A 21,488-nucleotide genomic window follows, 5' to 3' on the forward strand; every position below is an offset into this window, starting at 1 on the left:
AAGTGCGAAAGCATAATCGTTAAGCGCTCTTCGAAAGATGAGATTTGGAATACGGTCACTACTATAATGAAAGAAAGTTAAACTAACTAGCTTTGCTAGCTAGTGTAGTGTAATTATTTTTGTGTAGATTAACAATTTTCGATGTAGGGTAAAGTCGTGATAGATGGCCCCAGTGGGATAGATGCCACACTTTCAAAAAACCTAACTTCCCAAAATCGCAACAAATAATTAATAGTTTAAATAAGTATCTTATGCACCACACACCTAAGTCCCCGCAGATCGTCTTGCAGAACAGATGCGTTTGGCTTGTGCGTGTGATCATCTCCGCAGCGAACGCGAAAAATGCTTGATAAACTCAAACGTAAGTATTTATTGTTGCATAACTTTATAAGTACCAATAAGTTCCGTTCTGTTTTTTTATGTCAATGCATTGGTTCATAAAATATCTACACAACTAGGTGTTAATCTCTGTTTTGTATTTAATTAAGTTAATAATGAAAGGGCATCTATCCTTATCAAAAAGGATAGACGCCTCGATTTTTGGCGGGATAGATGCCCTTAGGAGTTTCTTAGGGCTATCTATCCCCCATGCCCTTTTACATAATATAATATGTCAGCCGTATTTTAACAATTTTACTGTTCTTCTGGAACTCCTATATATTTTGAAATACAGTTCTCAGAAATAGACCAAAACAACATGGGAATCAATTAAATGACGTAGAAAACGTTTAAGGTTAAATGTTGAATTATTTTTGGTTGAAAAGGGTTTTTTTAGGGTTTAACATGGTAAAAATTGGTTTAAAAGGAATTTATACCTACAAATTAAATAAAAACTTCATGACTTGTATTTCAGTTGTATTCGCAGTTTTTTTCCAATTTCTAGTTTATCTTTAGTTAATCACAAGGTTCCTCTCTGGTCTCTACTCGTGTGTTTTGGCCCTATCAAAATATGAAAGCCTTGCTCCGGATTGGTTGCATATTGCCTTTCTAGAAGAGGTAGTTACCAACTATCCGTGATTCATAGGGATCTTGGTTCCATTGTCAAATCGGAACTGTTTACGTTCATAACAACTAAACTATAATCACAGACCAGTACATCATGTTAAATACTGAAAGAGATCTTTTATAGACAATGCTAGGCAGCAATGTCGCGGCAGCAATGTAGCGGAACATATATACAGGCTCACTTTACACTGAAAGGGAATGGAAGCGAATTTCTTAAATATCACATAGTAGGTTTATTTGTTACAACCATACAAAAATACAAATCTTTCCTCTTTATAATATTAGTGTAGAAATACAAGATTATGTATACAAGAGTTATTGCAGTTTTATAATAATATTATTGTAGTCGATGCCAATGAGGTACCAAGTCACAAAACAATATGAAGAGTAGGTACTAGGTATGTACTAGTAACTAGGTACACCGGTTCGTGCGGCTAATTGGCACCGGCTCCAAAAAATATTATTAGAGAACTGCAATAACTCTTGTATAAAACATAATCTAAAAAATATATAATACATAATCTAAATAATATTAAATTCGGTAATAAATGTAATTATTTTTTCTTTTTAGTGTTTGTGGTTATTGAAGTCGTGTAACACTTGTTACGCAGGGGAAGGGCTGCTGCGGCCAAAAAAACACTGCGAGTACGGTAATAGCGTATATTATTTCCTAATCACTATTACATGATCCTCGAAACCAGCACTAGGGGTACCGAGGGCAGTGCCGACTTGGCGGCTGCAAACCCAGGGTAAACCGTAATACCGGGATATTAGGCAAGTCCCAAGAGTGCCGACTCGGCGGCTGCTGCTTGTTACTTGCGGACGAAGGGATACAGAACATTGTACAGCTTTAAGATATATGGGGCCTAACAGCGGTGGGTGATCGCGCGTTATATTCACCTAGTGGCGCCATCTGTTATCGCCGTTGGAACTACTTATATGTTACACTCCCCCTCTGTTCCTGAAGGCGACCCGACGAGGGGAACAGGAATCTTAGCTAATTACGCTTCTTCGGCCGCCCACGGCCTCTGCCTGATTGCTTCGGGGGGCTCTTCCTGGGGCGTCCCCGTTTCCTCATAGGCTGTACTGGCACTGGAAGACAAGCTGTGTCACCCGTGTAAGATGTTAATGCAGATGTGTGAAAGGTACCGATAGGGGTTTCAGGATCATCGACTTTAGCCAGCACATAAGACGTAGCCCCCTGGCAGGATTTAACAACATACGGGCCATCTCTGCGAGGCGCGAATTTTGCGCTGACTCCGTCGGCGGCTTTACTAATGGCATGAACTGTAGCAAGTACCAAGTCCCCAGGCTTATACCCAGGGTCGGGCCGACGACCCTCATCGGCTTTCGTCTTCCGTGCTTCTTCGTTGGTAGCTCTAACCTCTTCCACTCTTTTCAGGGTGTCGGCCAATAGTAGTAATTTTGGCGTAATTTCAGGAACAAAATTTTCAGAAAGCACTATTTGTCTCAAATCGTGTTTATTATCATCCATCGTTCTTAATTCGCGTGCGAAGGTAAGGTATGCTGGAGTATGGCCTGTTACTACACTAATTGCTGTATTCATAGCGAACCGGATGCTTGCTAGTTTGTCCGCCCAGCTCCTATGATCGTCTTCTACCAGGATGGCTAACTGCGTTTTCAAATCCCGATTCTTGCGCTCGACGGGATTGGCAGCTGGGTGGTAGACAGGGATGAACGTATGTTGCACTCCCAGGCAGTAGGTCATCTTTTGCATTACTGCACCGACAAACTGGACCCCGTTGTCACTGTGAATTCGTCTAGGCGTCCCGTAGCGTAGAAAGATTTCATTCATTAGCACGGTAGCACAGGTTTCAGCACTGGCGTTATCTAAAGCAAACAACTCTACCCAACCGCTAGCTATATCTTCAACTATCAGAATACAATTCTTGCCGGTGGGTGTGGTCGGTAAAGGACCGAAAAGGTCAAAGGAGAGTATCTCAAAACGTTGGTTGGGAGCCGTAGTCTGCAACAGACCAGCTGGTTTCAGATTAGTTGGTTTGTAACGTTGGCAGGCTATGCAGTTCCGTACGTAGGCTTCCACAAACTTTCTCATTCCTTTCCAATAATATCTACGAGCTATCCTCTGATAGGTTTTGTCTGCCCCATAATGTCCTGCTGATGGCTGATCGTGGTAGACCTCTAACACGTTCTTCCATTCATGTTCTGGGACTACAAGCTGCGCATCTTCTCCAGAACCATCTGGGGCATACTTGTACAGTACTCCGAGATTCATCACATAACCTTTTCCGCTCCAATATACTGCGTCCTCACTGGTTTCAGATTCCAGGGCTCGTACTATTCTACCAACGTAGCTATCTTTGAGCTGTTCCTGTCGGATTTCTGCTGGGCTGCGTGGTGGTATTTCAACCACGACGCTGCATACACCGCAATCAGTGCTGTTTTCCTCAGTACAATGAGGCCTGGACAAAGCGTCCGCTACAACGTTTGTTTTTCCCGGTGTGTATTTTATCGTGATGTTAAAAGCGTGTAACATCAGCGCCCATCGTGCCAAACGGCCAGTAGGTGTTTTCAGTGACAGTAACCACTTCAGCGCTTGATGGTCCGTGACTACGGTGACTGGCACTCCCTCTACATAGCCACGGAATTTGTGTAGTGCCCATATGACAGCAAGGGCCTCCCTCTCGGTGGTGCTGTAATTCTTCTCGGCCGGGGTTAGCAGCCTACTAGCATACTCGATAGGATGTTCTTCCTCTTGCTCCCCCTGCACTAATACTGCCCCTATTGCGTAATTGCTCGCGTCTGTTTTGATTATGTACGGCTTTGTTTCATCAGCCTGAGCTAGGACCGGTGCTGTCGTGAGGCTGGTCTTTAGGGTGTTGAATGCTTGTTCTTGTTCCTCACCCCAGGTCCATTGCACACCCCTTTTAGTTAATCTCGTTAATGGTTCACAGATTACCGAGAAATTGGGTATGAACCGGCGATACCAGGAACAGGTCTGGACAAACGACAGCAAATGCTTCAAGTTCTTTGGTCTATGAAGTTCAGTGATTGAAGACACCTTATCCGGATCAACACGAAGTCCCTGCGGGGTGATATAGTGTCCCAAATATTTAACGCTCGCACAGCAGAAGTGACATTTACTCAGATTGACCGATAAGTTGTTTTCTTTCAAAGTCTTTAGTACCTTACTGAGATCCGCCAAATGCTCTTCTAATGTAGTGGATAAAATGATAAGATCATCCAGATATGCCAGCATTTTGACGTCCCCTACTAACGCTTTTACCCGGTCAATCAGTCGCTGGAAGGTCGCCGGTGCGTTACGAAGTCCAAAAGGCATTCGGTTAAATTTATAAATACCCATGGGCGTTATAAAGCTCGTCTTGTCTTGATCTTCCTCGCGGACTTTCACTTGCCAGTATCCCGCACGTAAATCAAGAGTGGTCATAAAAGGAGTTGGCTTGGCTTCACTCAGTAGATCGTCAATTCTCGGCATCGGATACGCGTCGGGTATCGTGATCGAATTGAGACGACGATAGTCAATACGGACCCATCCTTCTTGGGGACCATCACTATAGGCGCAGACCACGGAGACGAGGATGGTTCAATTATCCCATCTCTCAACATCTTAGCTATTTCAGTCTTCAGGGCTTCACGACGCGGCGGGGATAATCTATAAGGGGGTACCGTTATAGGCGTATGATGTCCGGTATCGATGCAATGTTCCGCCAAACTCGTCGGCTTCTGGCTCGGCAAGAAAACTTCTTGTTCCTCATCAAGGATTTTCAACACCTGTTGTCTCTGTATTCCATTCAGCTCAGGTCCCACGTCTATGTTATCTTCCAGGCTAAAAGAACCGATGCCTATGTCGTCTCCTGTGTACTCGGGAAACAACGCCGCGGATTTAGGGGAAAGATCGATTCGGGCTTCCTCTATGGATCTTACGGCATCCGCATATAGGAAGTCCGTGTACTCCGGTGGAGTACCGTCGAAACCCACACGAGGGCGTTTACGTGGGATGCGGCACTCGCCTTCTTGATAGCAAGGCTGCATCTTCATTCCTTTGGCAGTAGGTGCAGCTGAAGCTATATCTGTGACGGCGTAGTCTATTGGCATGGACGTTGTCTTTAAACCCTCTAGTTGGAGATCGTAGATGACACCCGGACGATCAAAGAAGTGTCAGGTGAGCTGCGGTAGATTAATCACCATGCCGACATCCTGGATGAATCCAACTCCTAATAGAGTTTTGTTCTCTCTTGAGTTTGGGAACACCATAAAAGTCGTTGACATCATGCGGTCGCACAGCTTTACAGGCACCGTTGCTAAAAGGACGTCTTCCCTTCGCTTGATCCCGTCTGCTAAAGTGATCGTCACGGTTTGTTTCAGGAACTTACATCAACGGACTTTGAGCTGAGTGTAAAGCTGATATGATGCTATACTAGTTTTAGCACATGTATCCACATAGGCAGTCCTACTGCGTCATATATACCTATCCCAACGATGGGCCTCGGTCGGACGTCCGTCCTTACATTTAGTGCGCAAAAATCCACCTGCGCTTCCGTTTTAACTTCTTGCTTCGTGGGATTGCAGGTAGGACACCGGCTGCGTACCACATTTGGTGCTCCACAGCCGTAACATGACAAAGCCGGCTGTGACGGTGAAGGTGCTTGGGTGGATGCTCCAATAGTGACCTTTTAGGGAGGTTGGCCGCTTGCCGATTCCTTTTCCAGCAATCTTCTGAGGTGTGTCCGATGCGCCGGCAGAAATCACACCTCGGTTTCTTGGGCTTCACTTCATCCGGATTGGCCGTAGAAGTGGAAGTCTTCTCCCTGAGCAATTGCTCGACATTCCGGGCTGAGGTTAGCAATTGCTCAAAGGTACTAACTGTATTGCGCTGAACCTTCTCCCGAATCTTCAGATGCAACTGACCGTAAATTACATCTATCTGCTGTTCCTCGTTTAGCCCAGGTGCCGGGAGTAAGGCTAACAGTGCCCTGTTTTTGGCTATAAATGACTCTGTTAGCGTGTCCTTCTGCTGCCGATGCGCGAATATTTCTTGGAAAATCATATAGCCAGATTTCTTTGGTGCAAACGCGTGTCGCAACCTATTCTCAAAGTCTGACCATGTCTTTATACTTTCTTTCACACCTTGCCACCACGTAGCCGCTTCCTTTTCAAGGATCAACGGTAGACTAGAGATTGCGTCGTTTTCCGTTATCTTATTCATCGTCTTATAAACCGTCGCGGCTGCCAGGAATTCTTCCACGCGCATGCTGTCCCTAGTCCCGTCATACGAGATGGATGCATCTGCGAAGGAGGCGGACGGGGCTCGACCCGTCATTGCTTGTAGCGCCGCGGAGGTAAGCGATGTCACCAACTCCTGCAGCTGCTCTGTTGACATCGTGACTGCGTTGCTTGATGCCATTCTGCTCTTTTTACTTTTCAACAACTTCGGCGACTTGGAGATGACCCTCCTGGACCTCGTCCTCGGCGTTACTCCGATGTCGGAGGTCTCCGATATGTCGTCGGAACCGGAACTCGTCAGCTTGGATCTGGCGACGCAGCTTGGCCCAACGTTGGACGCCACTTGTAACACTTGTTACGCAGGGGAAGGGCTGCTGCGGCCAAAAAAACACTGCGAGTACGGTAATAGCGTATATTATTTCCTAATCACTATTACATGATCCACGAAACCAGCACTAGGGGTACCGAGGGCAGTGCCGACTTGGCGGCTGCAAACCCAGGGTAAACCGTAATACCGGGATATTAGGCAAGTCCCAAGAGTGCCGACTCGGCGGCTGCTGCTTGTTACTTGCGGACGAAGGGATGCAGAACATTGTACAGCTTTAAGATATATGGGGCCTAACAGCGGTGGGTGATCGCGCGTTATATTCACCTAGTGGCGCCATCTGTTATCGCCGTTGGAACTACTTATATGTTACAGTCGCTTTTTATTCATTTTTAATTTTTTTTTTAATGTTCAGGAGAAGCCCTTTCATATGATACTCCACTTGACATAGTTATCTTACTTTGAAAATTGAAAATACTTATTAGTTCACGATCACATTTTTTTTGTGATGTACAACCACAAATTCACGGTTTTCAGGTATTTCCCTTTACTTGTGTGCCACAGGGATATCTACTCGTGTGCTTGTGCTATAAGACTTACTTAACTGCCAAATTTCATGATTCTACGGGAAGTAGGTACCCTATAGGTTTTCTGACGACGCGAAGACGCTTGGATTAAAATATTTCTACAATCTAAATTTCACTGGGCCTTTTGAAATTTAACATTCAAGGTTACAATAAAATTCGCATAGAGCTGAGAATTTGTACGAATGTTCTGAACATCATTATAAATTAAATGTGAAAAGTCCCCATTGATCCGACAATAATTGCAAAAAAAATATTCACGGTTAAAGTTCGCAAGTTCGGGTTTTTAGCGTTTTTCAGTCAAATGGTAAGTTTTACCATAAAATAGGTTAGACCAAATTGTAGATCATGCAAATTATCTAAAAAAATTGTCTTTACACTTTTTCTCCTAAGATTAATCGTTTCTGAGATCTCTTACGTCTTTACGATCCAAATAGAAAACTACTTTTTCAAAAGTAACGACTTTTCCTCATAATTTGCAAAAGCACCCCGCGTTTAAACATCACTGGAGCTAGAATAACAGTATTTCCTTATTGGTCTGTTTATCTAGTACATACAAACAACAATTTATGAGAATAAAAATAACACAGGTATCATGGGTAAAATTGTCTGAAATCGAACAATGGTTTCCCATAGATTTCGAGGTGCTGATTAACGGCAAAATAATAAAAAAAATCCATCACGGAAGGTTTGTACGAATCTTAATCTCACAAAAACATTCATCTAAATTTGGTTGCCAAGATTCACAAGTTTATAATGCCTTCTTTGGTAAAAAGTTGAGATCTCTAGTCTTAGAGCCAAGCTCCAGCTGAGCTTCTACACTCGGCGTCAAAAAAATCGCACCTTTCAAAAAATCTACTTCAAACAATTTTAAACCTTATTTGACATCAATAATGAGAGTCATGTTGGGTATCATTTGAAAGGGGATGAAATGGAGAGCACAAAAACAATTCAATTAATTATTTTTCTTTTATTGGAACAGCACAAAAAAACAAGTTTATGAAACAGTAAAAATCCTTAATTAAGCCTTAATTTAAAACAGATTAATTATACAAAAAAGAATACAAAAAATGATCTTAAAAATAATCTAAAATCTAGTGTTACCCCCCCTTGCCCTGATGACGGCTTCCATGCGATCCCTCATGGATCTTATCAATTTTAAAATGTCTTCTTGAGGGATAGTGTTCCATTCCTCAATAACAGTATCTTTGAGTTCCTGGAGAGTCGTAGGAGCGGGATCACGAGACCGAACCTTGCGTTTTAAATGGTCCCATAGGTGCTCAATCGGGTTCAGGTCTGGACTTCTTGCTGGCCAGTGCATGACAGAGATCCCAACCTCTTGAAGGTACTCGCGCACAATAATTGCAGTGTGAGCGCGAGCGTTGTCGTGCATCAACATGAACCCCTCGCCTACAAAACTGGCATAGGGGACCACATGTTCTTCCAGGATCTCTGTGATGTACCGGTGAGCAGTCAGTGACCCTTGCCCGCGAGCACCTCGAGCCCGGGAGACGCAAACAAGGTCGGTTTTGCCGTCGGCAGACATGCCGCCCCAGAACATACAAGAACCGCCTCCATATTCCACCGTCTCCTGGATGCAGGCTTGGGCGAATCGTTCACCCTGTCTTCTGTACACTCTTTTGCGTCTGTCGTTGCAGAAAAGGCACACTCTCGTCTCGTCTGAGAAGAGAACAGCTTTCCATTGTTCGAGGGTCCAATTGACGTGTTCGCGAGCGAATTGCAAGCGGGCTCGCCGATGCTCTGCGGTCAATTTGGGACCCGTAGCAGCTTTTCGCGCCGCTATTTTCTTCTCCCTCAGTCTTCGTCTAACCGTAGACACACTCACAGTTCTTCTGTTAGTTGTCTGGAGCTGCTGTCGCAACTCAACAGCATTTAAGAACCGATTTCTCAAAGACGTCACTACGATGAATCGGTCGTCTCTCTCCGAGGTGCAGCGACGTCTACCAGACCCATGTCTTCGGACGAAGCCACCGGTCTCCAGGAAACGCTGGTACACTCTTCGAACCGAAAAACGGCTCAAGTTGAGTTGCCGAGCGACATCACACTGCCGCATGCCTGATTGCAGTAGTGCAATCACTTGGGCGGCCTCATCAATAGTGGTATCTTATTTTTCTTGGGAATGAGCTTCTCGTGTGTCCACTTCAACGGTTAGATAGCGAATGACCCCGATTGTTCCTGTATTGACCATTTTATACCTACAAAAGGTAGCGCAACTAGCGGCTGTCTTAAGAAGCAAAATTGTAAGTGTTTTCTTCTTCTTTTTTTGTGCTCTTCCAGTAAAAGAAAAATAATCAATTGAATTGTTTTTGTGCTCTCCATTTCATCCCCTTTCAAATGATACCCAACATGACCCTCATTATTGATGTCAAATAAGGTTTAAAATTGTTTGAAGTAGATTTTTTGAAAGGTGCGATTTTTTTGACGCCGAGTGTATTTGTGCTGCCCATGAGACCTGTCCCAAAGTATACAGGGTGGCCGGGGATATGACGTCTAAAAGAAAAATTTGAATACCTTATATTAAGGGGTATCCAAATTACCCGTATGTATGTTCAGCTATTTTCAATAGTTTAGGAGATATGAATTATTTAAAGATTTTTTCATAATTTTCATCCGCCAATGGTTTTTATATTTTTTCTTTTTTTAAAGAACGTTTTTGGACATTTTTTTCGTGATAATTAGTAACCATAAGTTTAACTATTGCCTAAAAAATAACGGTTTACCTAGGCATTATGGAATATGACTAAAATTTTATCGAAAGTTCAAAATTATTGTTCGAGCGCAGTAGCTACAAAACTTCAAGACTTGAAAAAAAATTAAAAAATGGCGCCAATGGCATATAGGTATTTCTAAAAACTTTTATGGACTTACCACTTCAGAAATAAATAAAAAAAACCTTACCTTAATTGGGGGTTATTTGATGTAAATTGTCTCCAAAGTAAATGAGTGACCTTTTTTAATTCAAAATTAATCATAAAATTTTCTTCAAATTAGGAAAAAGTCACAATATGTAAAAATATACTTTAACTGTTTTTAGGGTTCCGTACCAGAAAGGTGCCAATGGGACCCTATTACTAAGCCTCCGCTGTCCGTCCGTCCATCCGTCCGTCTGTCTGTCTGCGGGCTGTATCTATTGAACCGCAATAGGTAAAGAGTTGAAATTTTCACAAAATGTATATTTCTATTGCCGCTATAACAGCAAATAATAAAAATTTCAAAATGGACTCGCTGACGTAGGGTTCCGTACAAGATTATGTACTTTTTATTTTTTTTAATTTACGTGGCGGTCATTTTGAATATTTTTTTTGTTTGTTATCAAAGCGGCAATAGAAATACATATTCTATGAAAATTTCATTTCTTTACCTATTACGGGTCAAGAGATACAGCCCGCCTTAATGTACGCCCTTTAGATTGTTTTTTTAAGTCATATTTTACAGTGCGACAAGGCTCTCTCGGCACTTGAATGACATTGACAGGGGGGCGCTGTTGGAGAACAAAGGCTTAAAATATTCAAAAAAGAACAAAGCGGACACTTGACGGCAACTTTAGTACCGATTTTCGCCACGCGCCAAGATAGCCTTGTCGCACTGTAGGTCCTGTCTATCAATGACATAAATGAAGAGTAAAAGCTAGCGCGCACTGCAGTTTTACAAACGTTTCTTCCCCACAAAATATTCTGTGAATTAGAAAACTAGGATAGAAGCGGCGCACTTTCGGATTTGAATTATGTAGTTTGTTACAGTTTAGTCTGTGGACATATTATTATGTAGGTATGTCAGTCAGTCACCGAAGAGAAATCTCTGCAGTCAGTCATCAGTTTAGTTTCGAGTTTTGTTTCGTTTTGTGGTTTCGTGATCGTGATATTTTATTTATTTCTGCTTTAGGTACATCGAACTGCATTACTCTGGACTCCGATTACCGCTGCATCATTTGAAGATTTGGCTACTGATTATATTGATAGTTGATACAGCCAGAAAAGGCTGTATCAACTTCTTCGGACCAACATCGAACCCTGATTAAAGTTATACGACTATTTGAAAATAAAAACGTATACGTACGACGTACGTAGTAACAATGGTTGGAAGATGCATTTTACCTGGGTGCAATCATTTGAGATAGCATTTAATTTAATACCAAAAGGCCAATGATGAAACATGTCTTTGGATGAAAGCTAAAGGTTAGAAGGGCCGTTCAGTATGTACATTACATTTCAAGAAATACATAGTCGCAGAATATTATAAAGATAGCTCCTTCACTTACTAGTATTATCTATAATTTATTAGAAGTATTTTTGTACACAATGTCTGAAGAAAAGGATAGCACTAAATTAAATCCTGTCAATTTAGTTAATAAATTCTCCAGGATAAAAAGTAGCCTATGTCACTCTCCTGATCTTCAACTATATACAGGGTTACAGAAAAATAGGACACGATCCCGTTAAGGGGTTATAGTACAGGACATTAGCTATCGAACGACCCCAAAAGTGCTTATGCAAAAGTGTATCGTTTTCGAGTTATTCCATTTTTTTATTTTTTTCTTGGTAAAGGGGTGTTTTGCTACTTCAAAAATTAATAAATAAAAGGAGCAATTTATTTCATCAGTTTTTTTTTTCTTGGTAGTACATATCCGTGTTAATAATAAACAGTTATAAAACAAGAAAAATCTTCAAGCCTTTTAAAATTACAGCCCAAAAACTGTACAAGTTTTCGATTTTTAAATTTAATTCTGTGAATAACTTGCAAATTTCCTGTAAAAATTACTATGGCACTTATCCTGGGGATTATTTAATTTTTTATTTTATTTTATTCGTGTTTTGCAATCAACAGCGATATATACAATATAATTTTACATAATAACAGACTGAAAATAAGGCCAAATAGGATTACAATTTTTTACAGATTACTTAAATAGATATTAATTATAAAGAATATCGGCAAAGTTCATACAAAATTTTACCTTGAATGTGTCTATGTAGGAAAAAATATTAATACCACAGGGGGTCCATTACTTAAACATAATCACCAAGATTTTTCATTTCAGGATTCATCCAAAAAAAGATATTAATATTTTTATATTTTGAGATTATGAAGGTAACGTAGTGGTTACATACTCTTTGGTTGGTAGTACATGCAAGATTGATGCATTAATATTATCAAGTAAAAACACTTAAGAGTTGTGTGCCCAATTCGTGAGTCAGAGATTCTGACAAGTGACATTTGCAACTGCAAATGCACGAATCACGCGCATGCGCACAAAGAGTAGCAAACGAACACAGCTAAGATACTTACCTACTAAACAATGGTCCTTTATATGCCATTGGCATTAGCATTGTCTATAAAAGATCTCTTTCAGTATTTAACAAGATGTACTAGTCTGTGATTATAGTTTAGTTGTTATCACGTAAACAGTTCTGATTTGACAATGGAACCAAGATCCCTATGAATCACGGATAGTTGGTAACTACCTCTTCTAGAAAGCAACCAATCCGGAGCAAGGCTCTCATATTTTGATAGAGCCAAAACACACGAGTAGATATAGACCAGAGAGGAAGCTTGTGATTAAAGATAAACTAGAAACTGGAAAAAAACTGCGAATACAACTGAAATACAAGTCTTGAAGTTGTTATTTAATTTGTAAGTATAAATTCCTTTTAACCCAATTTTTACCATGTTTTATCTCATTCAGGTGCATTTGCTATCTCTATGTTCAGATGACATTCCAATAATCTATTAAAAATCAAAAGTTTTTATTCTTCTATTAAAAATCAGATATAAAACCTTTTTCATTTATTCTGCTTTTAATATAAACCCTCATTTAAACAACAGCGATTATAAATACATGTCAAGACTTTGTGAAGATGGCAATGGCACTAAGTGTTGCCATTAATTTTATTTCAATTACGACTTACAATATATAAGTTGTTTAATAGCACTTGGATAATGCTCTATAAGTATATAGAAAAGAAAATATTCAACTTTTTAGACGTCCAGTAAACTCAACACTAATATACAGTACCTACGCGGCAGAAAATAATGTACATCGACCTTTAGAAAGAGGTAGCGGTTTTGTAGAGCATCGCCTCTGTCGTTAAGACTGACAAAACGTCACATAGGTATGAGTGACAGAAACAAAGCTATACAAAACCGAAATCTCATTCTAAAGGTTGGTGTACATTATTTTCAGCAGCGTACCTAAATGTAAATAAGCGCAGATGTAAGTGCGATGGTTTGGTATCTAACAAGTCTAGGTATGCACTATAGTTTTGTATCGGACATTGTGTAGAGATGTTCTGGTTATACCTAACCATAATATTATACTTAAATGCGAAACGGAACTACGGATTGATGTAATTTTTTGCATGAGTATAGTTACACTAGAGCCTAGAGCCGTAAAGCCAGTTTAAGCGCAGACAAATAAACTGTTCCCATTAACCAACCATTACAAACCAACTATTACATCAAAAATTGTTGTAACAAACCCTCAATAATTATTCTTTTCTTGAGCCACGTGGGGGCGAAGCTGCGGGTAATAGTTAGCACAATAATAAATATAGTTTGTAAGCATTGATTTATAAACAGTTTTATTTATTACTTAATAATAACGAAATACCTATTTTAAAGGTAACTTTCTCTAGAGTGGCAACTCTGGTAATGTTTTGTCATTATAACCAACACCGGATATGAATTTAATCAAATAATAATTTATTTATTTAATAATTTAATCTACGATAAAGTCTTACAAAACTAATTTTGTATAGAAACTAATATATTACTAATTAAATTACTAAGTTTTGCATAGGTCACATTTCTAGACACTTCCTAAAACATTCAGGTAATCCCCTGCCTATGTTCTTTATAACAGTACGTTTGATAATTTAAACAAGCTTTACAATAATATAATAATATGAAAATATAAAAGTCAATTACTAGTAAAAATACCTAGTAGGTGATTGACAACATATTATGTATGTGTGTGTGTATGTGTGAGTGTATGTGTGTCTGTGAGTGTGTGGGTGTGTTTGTGTGTGGGAGAGAGAGTATGCGATAGTGCGTGCTTGTGGGTTATGATATTATGCGGATTTATGTACTATTATAGATACTAGTATAATTATTATCAGTTACATATTATTATTTTTCCGATGCAGTTTAATTATTTCCTTTTTTAATTGCATTTTAGACAGGTGAAAAAGGTCGAAGTGTGAGTAAATTTTATTATAGGTTCGCGCCAGGCGTAAAATTATGGAATTTTGGGCGTAGGTTGTATTTGATTTCGGTACACACAATAGCTGAGGTTTTCGAGGCCTAAAGGAGGAAGCATTGAAAGAGAAAGCTGACAGCAGGCTAGGACAGTCAATTTGTCCAGTCAATATAGCTTGTAGCAGCAGCATGTCACTTTGGTTTCTTCTTAGTTCCAGGGAGTCAATTTTGTAATGAGTACAGGCTTCTTTATAACTGTAAATTTTTTTGAATTCTTTGAAAGCCAGGTATTTAAGAAATTGTTTTTGTATTGATTCGAAAAAAAAACATCTACGTTTCATCAGCTATCCATTGGTACAAAAAAATTACAGAAAAAATCATAAAATCAAGAAAAAATTACACAACAAAGAAACCAGGTAGAAAATTCTAACAAATGCTATTGCCAAAGAATTAAATCAGGATCAATATAAAAACGAGTTTAATGCAAAATCGTTGAAGATTATTTTTCAATTAGGTCAAAAGGTAATATAAAATCAGTCAAGTGCTAGTCGGGCTCGCACGCGAAGGGTTCCGTACCATCGTACAAGAAATAACACTTTTTAATTTTTTTTAATTTTCAAGGCCGCCATTTTGTAATTTTAAGTATTTGTTGTTATAGCAGTAATAAAAATACACATTCTGTGAAAATTTCAAGTTTCTACCTATTAGGGTTCACGAGATACAGTCCACTGACAGACAAACGGACGGCCGGACAGACGGACGGACGGACGGACGAACGAACATGAAATTTTCACAGAATGTTAACCTTAACGGGATCGTGTCCTTTTTTCCTGAAACCCACTATAACTAATAGTCCGAAGAAGTTGACACAGCCCGTAGAAGATGAGTACAATACATAGAATCGGTATTCAGATCTTTATATGCAGTGATAATCGGAGTCCAGAATCGAGCAGTTCGATGTAAAGTAGAAATAAATTAAAAAAAACCGGCCAAGTGCGAGTCGGGCTCGCGCAACGCGGGTTCCGTATTACAGTCGTATTTTTTATACATTTTGTACGATAATTCAAAAACTATGATACATAAAAATGAATAAAAATCTGTTTTAGAAAGCACATGTCAAGACCTTTCATATGATACCCCACTTAATATAGTTATCTTACTTCGAAAATTGAAAATACTAATTATTAGTTCATGACCACAATTTAATTATTTTTGTTCCCCGAATGTCTGCTACAAGACCTACCTACCTGCCAAATTTCATGATTCTAGGTCAACGGGAAGTACCCTGTAGGTTTCTTGACTGACAGACAGACAGACAGACAGACAACAAAGTGATCCTATAAGGGTTCCGTTTTTCCTTTTGAGATACAGAACCCTAAAAATGTCGCGATCACAAAACCGCAAAACGAAAACAAAACTGGTGAATGACTGACATACTTATTTAATATTATGTCCACAGACTGAACAGTTACTCTTCATATGTATTTCATTAATTAGCATGACCTCATAGATTAATTATTGGTATCGCTCTATGATCTATGCATGACCTAAAACATTTATTTAAAAATCAATCTCCAAGCGTGCACTGCAGTGCGGTGAGTTGCGGTGCGGTTTAAAATCCGTAATGAAAATAAAACCGTGACTGTTCAGTCCGTGCACGGCGGTTAATCCAGTCCGCTCGTTTTGCTATTCCATTCTTATCACAACCTTCGTACAACACGGCCATGGAGTACGAAACCAAACTCCGCATTTACGTTTATTTGTTGCCCTAATACCTATTAAGGGTTTCTTTCATGAAATAATAATTATTATAATGATTGCTTATGTGCCAAAAAAAAATGTTTTCTATAGAATGAACATATTTGACATTTTGATAAGAATTATTGGGTCTGAAATTTAATGAATCTTAGGGTTAGGAGCTTACTGCACTTCTTTTTACACGAGCAGCCGGTCTACACGCAGAAACAGTACAATGCCCTGCGTGTTCAGTTCAATAATGCATTCAGGATGCTAATGGGTCTGCCTCGTTACTGTAGCGCTTCGGGTATGTTCGCGGCTGCGCATGTGGATTGTTTCTACACTACCATGCGTAAACGGTGCACATCCCTGGTGCACAGGGTACGGGCTAGCCCCAATGGCATCCTGAGGGCATTTGCTGACAGGTTTGATTGTCAGTACCTGAACCATTGTCATATTATGGTGCACGTGCTGACTAATCAGGCCTGTCTTGGATATAGTATTAGGATTAGGTAAATAGTTTTAAGATTACTAACATTAGTTCCTTAGGCGTGTGTTATTACTAACAAAAATATGATCTATTTATGGTCGAAATAAAGGATTTTTATTTTTATTTATTTTATTTTAAAGTTTTAACTATTGTTATTTTCTCTTGAAATTGGAAACGTAGGTTCTTTCTAGGAAGTAGGTATCAGATAACAAAGGAACTAACTAAATTCTCCCCCGAAGGGGGTGAAATGAGAGTTGAAAAGTTATATGATAATCCTATGTTTTTGAAGTTAGAGATATGAAAATTGGCATTTAGATATTCTGGGTTCCGTGCCTTAAGATGAGACTGAGTGAGTAGGTAAGTGAGGCCTTTTGCAGCGGGAAAATTTCAGATCTCATGAGAAACCAGAAATTTTACGCGGACGAAGTCGCGGGCAATTGCTAGTTTATACTGAACTCAAAGAAGTCCGTTCGCGCACGCGCCGCGGTTTTGACTGCGGACACCATTAGCTCCGCGTGCCTGGATTTCGGTGACGGTTCCAGTGATGAAGAACAGCAGGAACTGTCGGGAGACGATCGGCAGCTGTCTCCCCCCCACCCCAGCCACCCTCACAACGGGCTCTACGGGCAGCGGCACGTGCGTCCCGCAGTCAAAACCGCGGCGCGTGCGCGAACGGACTCCCTTGAAAAAGGACCCCGTATGGGTTCGAAACTAGTCGGGCTAACGTCGACTACACACGTGAGTACAGCCGGGACAGATATTATTTAGAATGGCAATCACTCACGGTAGTTTAAATGCTAAAAAAGAACTCAAAGAAGTTGGAAGTACTACTACGTAGTACACCTAGAAGGCCGACTAAGGCCAGTAACGCGAGCTGAAAGAGAAAACCTGGTTTTCAATGCGTCCCTTTCCTGTGTTTTCTTAGTTAGAGTAACCATGTTAACTCAATTTGGTGGACTACTATAATTTTTATGATAGGTAAAGTAGGTCCTACTTTGGATCCGTAATAATTAATATAAACCATCCTAATATTATAAATACGTAAAAGTGTGTCTGTCTGTATGAATGTCTGTCTGTCTGTTAACTTGTCACGGCCCAACAGTTTAACCGATTTTGATGAAATAGTACAAAGTTAGCTTACAGTACGCGGCCAAAAGTGATGAACATCGATCTTTAGAAGGAGATAGCAAATTTGTAGAGCACCGTCGTTGAGGCCGACAAAACGCCATATCAGTATAAGTGACAGAGACAACGCTCTACCAAGAAGAAATGTCATTCTAAAGGCCGATGTTCATCACTTTCGGCCGCGTATTGTACTTGCCGAGGAAGGTCATAGGCTACTTTTTATCCCGGAAAATAAAAGAGTAAATACGGGATTTTTAAAAATCCTAAATCCACGCGAATGAAGTCGTGGGCATCATCTAGTAATAAATAAAATAAATATAACCTACTTATAACACTAATTCTTAAACTTATTATGATATTACTACAAATTAACGTTTTTCGAATTTTTTGCTTTACTTGTGCTAGGTATAAGGTATTGTTATCTGTCAAATTTCATGATTCTAGGTCAACGGGAAGTAGGTACCCTATAGGTTTCAATTCCCATGAATTGACAGACACAAAAGACAGACAGACAACTAAGTGATTCTAAGGATTCCTTTTTCTTTTGAGGTACCTACGAAACCCTAGAAATCATCGTAATAATAAAATAAGAATGTGAATTTTCAAACTTTTTTATTTTATAATAATATAGCTAATTTGCATTGTAAAATTGTAACACATTGCTTGGTACCTACAACATGAATTTACTACGAACACTTCCTGAATCTTGATAGCTTAGGCGGGCAGTAACCTTGCAGCATCAGGATTGAGGAGTTGGATCCAGAAATTTTTATGGGACCACCACCAAAACAAACAAACTTTTGATTTTAAAAAAAATTTGCAAATCGGTCCAGAAACCTGGAAAAAACGATGTACATTCATTAAATAAATAAAGTCGAAAAAAACGGGCTGAATTGAGAACCACCTCCTTTTTGGAAGTAGGTTAAAAATTAAAGAGTTTTCACGAGAAATTTTTTTAATACGTAAATCCACACGTACGAAGTTGTGGTCATCAGCTAGTGTTATAAATTACAATAAAACTCATAGTTACCTACAAACTTCCTGTCATGACAAAGAATAATTCTAAGTCAGTCCAGAAATCTTGGAGAAATGATGTACCTGTGTACGGTACGGTACACGGTAACCTCCTTCTTTTTGGAAGTTGGTTAAAAATTGTACTTATCTATATAGGCACTACTAAATACTCATAAAAACAAGTGCTAAAGTAATCGGATATTTGACTCCAATTTTTTTATTACTTTATTAAAAACTAGGATAAAAATAATGACGTCAACTGAAAAACTAATTAAATCGATCAAATAACAAAAAAGTTATAAGCATTTAAATATTTCTGACTACACAGAGATAGTGATATATATAATTTTGATGTCACACCTTACTAATGCCATAGTAGCTTCATGCGGTTTCATACAAATTTTCGTTTTGCGAGAAAGAGATGGAAAACCCCCCCACTCTAAAATTAAAATGCCTGTAACTTTGTAAATCTTTGTTGGATTTTTATATATTTTTTTTCAGCGTACGTCATTATTTTTATCCTTGTTTATACTAAAGTAATAATATTTATCAAATTCAAAAGTAGGAAAATACCCAATTTTATGCTAGATTAGATACTAAGCTGATGCCCACGATTTCTCCGAGTAGTTTTAGGTATTTAAAATTACCGTGGGAGGTCTCCAGATCCCCAGGTCTTCAACTATACCCATGCAAAAATCATGTCGATGGAAGGACAAATCAACAAATTAATAAACGAACAAACAGACACACTTTCGAATCTATAATAACATTATGGAAAGTAATCTATTTAATTTTAAGTGTGATTGTCCTTAATAAACTACATAGTTAGCTGTTATGGTCACCCTACGAAGATCAAATACACATATTTAACCTGTGATAAGAAACGCCGCATCCTGGATAACTTTCTTTGCAGCATCCACTCACGGAACAGTAATTGTTCATCATTTTCTTTTATAAAATTATTGCATTTGTTCATATTTTTGATATCTAAAAACATTTCAAAACGTTTTGACATATTTGATTGACATGACAGTGTGACAACCACAGACAATATTGCTTCATCACCATTAGTGTTGATAGTTTTGAATCAAACTACTACCATGACCACAGTTTGGTACGGGTAACTTTAGAAACATGCCAAATATTTTAACCAGAAAATGCCCTGATAATTATTTGTATAGTCCGTACAAATGGCTCCTCACGCGACATTTTTTATGGGCCAACTGTCATATCAAAAGTATGGTTCACCTTTAAAATAAGAAATTCCTTCTTTTGACGTGAAATTTGACTCAAAAAGTTAAAATAGCCCGTGAAGAGTTAAATTGTACGCGTTATGTTTCAAGGTCCTTGAGTGATGTAAGTAAATATTAGTAGTTAGTACTTTTATAATATTGCTACGTTACTAAAGTAACGTAAGTAGGTATAGGTATACTTACTTTAAATTTAGTATTATTAATATATTAAGTTCGAGGTTGTAATTTCTGAGTCAACCTCGAACTCCAGCACCAACCTGCATGTATTGTTCAGGGCATGCTCAACTGATTGCATAGTATCTGCGGAGCAGAAGGATGCGTATATTGTGTCGCGGAGTTTAAGCCGGTGGAGATAATGCGCTAGTCCACCAATTAAAAATTCACTAACTCAGTGTCTAACGCTGAATAATAGCCACCGAGCTCATTAATTGACATTGCTGCTTCATTACAGACAGTAAGATAATTTTTCGTAGAAAACTTTCAATTGATTAAAAATCGATTGTGTCAAATGAGCTTGGTAGCTATCATTCTGTTTTAGACACTGAGTTAGCGAATCAGTAGGATGATGGGGCTAACTTGCAAGGGATAGGGCAGTTTTTTTTACTAAACCCATGCCTCTAGTCGGTTTCTACACGGCATCGTCCATGATCGCTCAATGGGCTTGGCGGCACGGCTTTGCCGGTAAGGTGAAGGCTATCGTATTAAAAAACTGCATTTTTGTTTATTGTGATTATTTATACTAACTACTAAACATTTTTTCGGTGTGGCAATTGTGAGAGAGGGACGCATGCAAGCGAATAGGGGTCCTGCTCGGCTCGTTTTTTCTTTTATCTATGGTTAATCAGAAAGCATTCTCATTCTTTTTACAGTGACAGTGATAGGTCCTGGTGTATTCCTATGTCGATGACTGAACTACATCCATTGAGTTAGTATATAAAGCATTATACATCTTTTTGAAAAAGGAATACGCATTTATTATGCAGTTATGATTAAATAGTTATAGATATTATAGTTATAGATTTTTTACTAACAAATAGGTTTAAGTTTCGTGTAATTACTAACACCAATATGATCCTCGATGGTTGAAATAAAAACATTTTTTTTATTTTATTTTTTAAATAAAATTACGAAAACCGATGAGGCCGTATGAGCTTGATGCCTCTGGTTTTCCGACCAAAAACTATTAGTCTAGGAATTTTCTTCAAATACATAAACGTTTAAAGTTTATTTTAATTTATTTTTATAAATAAGATAATGTTCTAAAAATACGTTTAATAAATGCTTATCTCATATTATTATTGTGTTAATTTTTTCGCAAATGGTACGAAAAGTAGAGTATTTTCCTCGGTGATAAAGCTGTCTTAGTCTTGGGTGAACTTAAATCCCTCGCTACACTCAGGACTCGTCTTAAATACCTCGCTTCGCTCGTGATTTAAGTTTTTAACACCCTCGCTACGCTCGGGAGTAAACCTCGAGTCCTTCGTTACGCTCGCGATTTAAATCGTCACCAGCGA

At 39.1% G+C, this 21,488-nt stretch overlaps 2 protein-coding genes across 10 annotated transcripts in view; one reads left to right on the forward strand and one right to left on the reverse strand.

The window, feature by feature from the left end:
• The window catches only part of LOC117991118 (L-xylulose reductase-like), a 345,757-nt gene that overhangs the window by 90,553 nt on the left and 233,716 nt on the right, over positions 1-21,488 (forward strand). The gene's annotated exons all lie outside the window — the stretch shown is intronic.
• Positions 1-21,488, reverse strand: part of spen (split ends) — a 94,353-nt gene that overhangs the window by 39,145 nt on the left and 33,720 nt on the right. The gene's annotated exons all lie outside the window — the stretch shown is intronic.

This window comes from Maniola hyperantus, chromosome 19 (assembly GCF_902806685.2).
Source record: "Maniola hyperantus chromosome 19, iAphHyp1.2, whole genome shotgun sequence".
NCBI lineage: Eukaryota > Metazoa > Arthropoda > Insecta > Lepidoptera > Nymphalidae > Maniola > Maniola hyperantus.